This window comes from Triticum aestivum, chromosome 7D (genome assembly GCF_018294505.1).
Source record: "Triticum aestivum cultivar Chinese Spring chromosome 7D, IWGSC CS RefSeq v2.1, whole genome shotgun sequence".
In the NCBI taxonomy this organism is placed as follows: domain Eukaryota; kingdom Viridiplantae; phylum Streptophyta; class Magnoliopsida; order Poales; family Poaceae; genus Triticum; species Triticum aestivum.
In genome coordinates, this window is record NC_057814.1 from 163194986 (window position 1) to 163197259 (window position 2274).

The window sequence follows — 2274 nt, forward strand, 5'->3', positions numbered from 1 at the left end:
GGTCGGTGTACGTCCATTTGTTAGAGGCAAATAAGGCCAAGCGAGACGGATAGACAGAGAGAATGGAGCTAGGAGGTGGTGCGAGAGGCCCAACTACTAGCTAGATAGGGGGAGGAGTGTGCGGTTGTGAGATCGATGAAAAGAGGGGCAAGAGTTTACATGTGTGTCTCACCGTATGAGAGACACGAGGCAAGGACACATAAAGGAGGAGATTGAAGGTGTGTGTGTATGTTGTAGGCAGGCATCGCTGGAGAGGTTTATCGATCGGTGTGTGTCGGAAAGGAGTTGTGGAGACTCTGGGAGAACGACCTAAAGAAAAAAATGAATGTGCCCGGTGGATAGAATGCCGAGGGAGGGGGAGGGCGAGGAGGGTGTGTGCATGCACGAGAGAAAGTTAGTGGTAGCTACCAAGGTTAGAGGATAGTGTGGGTGTAAGAGACTAACAAAGATCATAATTTGATATGAAAGAGGATTCATATATTTGAATAGGAGATCATAGTGTTTTAAACATTGCATGCATGAATATAGCGGTGATACACGTGCTGTGCACATGTTATACCATAATGTGATAATGCATGGCGTTTGCAACTCACAGCTAAATGCCGAACAATCTAAACCATACTATACATCAAACAATCTCACATTTTATTTGAATTTGTGATAATGTGTGGCGTTTGCAGCTTACAACTAAATATCGAACAATCTAAACAATACTATATATCGAACATTCTCACATTTTATTTGAATTTGTGGTAATGTGTGGTGTTTGCAACTCACATCTAAATACTTGTAGGCGTAGGGGGCGGGGCACTATACATAATGTGATAAACACATTATACATATGAGACATGGTTTAGATTATGAAGATCTAGCTAGAGCTAGAAATGTAATGTGATTTGAAATCAAAATAAAGTGGATTCAAAAAATCTAGTTCGAGTTCACATAGTACACATAGTTCATATGTAACTCGAGACTAATCATGTGGTGTGCTGTGAAGATAATACACAAATGATGGTTTAACTTGACAATAATGGTGATTGTAGATCTTATTAAAACAGAGAAACGAATTCAAATGCTTTGACTTCACAACAATCAATCATTACTGTAGATCTTATTCAAATAGAGAAACGAATTCAAATTTAGTTCATATTGAAGCGGTAGTATATACGTTTGGAATGCACTAAAACATTCATTTGAGTAGTAGGTTGCATGCATTATACATGTAGCGAAATATTTTAATTGAACATAACATGAATTCAAAGTTTTGAATGACATTTGTAGTGCGCATTGATTTGGTACAGTACACGTTAGGCTTGTCCGGAAATTTCAACCCGCGCCTTGTTAGCCCGAAATATTTAAGATATATCTTTGTCTCGTTGTGCTCCGACAACTCCCTCCATCTCAACCCGCGCCTTGCTATTCTGAAATTACAACGCGCGCGAAACTCCCACCTCCTGTGAAATCCCGACACGCGAAATGCCCGTGCTACCCCTGAACCGAAAGAACTGCCTCAAATCGGTGGGGGTACTTTCGTAACTTACCCCACATTTCGGACAAGCGCGTCTCTAAGCCATGGTTCCCCACTGCCATCCCATCCACCCACCCATTCATACATCGAGGCCGCGAAAACCCGCGACGAAACCCCACACCCTGCTCCGTTCGCCACCCAGCTAGAGCCTCTTCCCTGACGACGTCGTCCACAGCAACACCTCGACGTCCCTCATCCACCGTACCGGATAGGATCCGTCGTTGATCTCGTCGTCCCGCCGGTTCAGCCACCCCGTCCTCCACCTCCAAGGAGCTGCCCCGATGTTCCCCTCGTCTTTCGCGCCACCTCCATTCCCACACCACCGTCTTCACCTGCACCACCGGAAGAGCATCATCATCACCGTTTCCTCGGATGAAGCTGCGGCCTAATCGGCGCCACCAAAGAGGTTGTACACTAATCACCCATTTTCTTCTTGATTCGATCTCACGGTGCTGCCGGCGCTCGGTCCCGGGCCGACACGGCGCGGCTCCATCCACGGCGGCATCGCCGGCCACTTCCTCCACGGCGTCGCTCCCTCGACGGCGACGTCCACATTAGTAGGAGCTGCTGCTGCTTTAGCTCTCGCTCGCGCTGCTGCTCTGCTCTTGCTCTCGGTCCCCTGCCTGGTCTGCTCTTGCTATTGCTCTTGCTCACGCTACTGCTCTTGCTCACGCTACTGCTTGCGATGCTGCTCCGATTTAGCTACACTTCAGTCGACTGAATCGACTTTTGGGTCAGTCAATTTT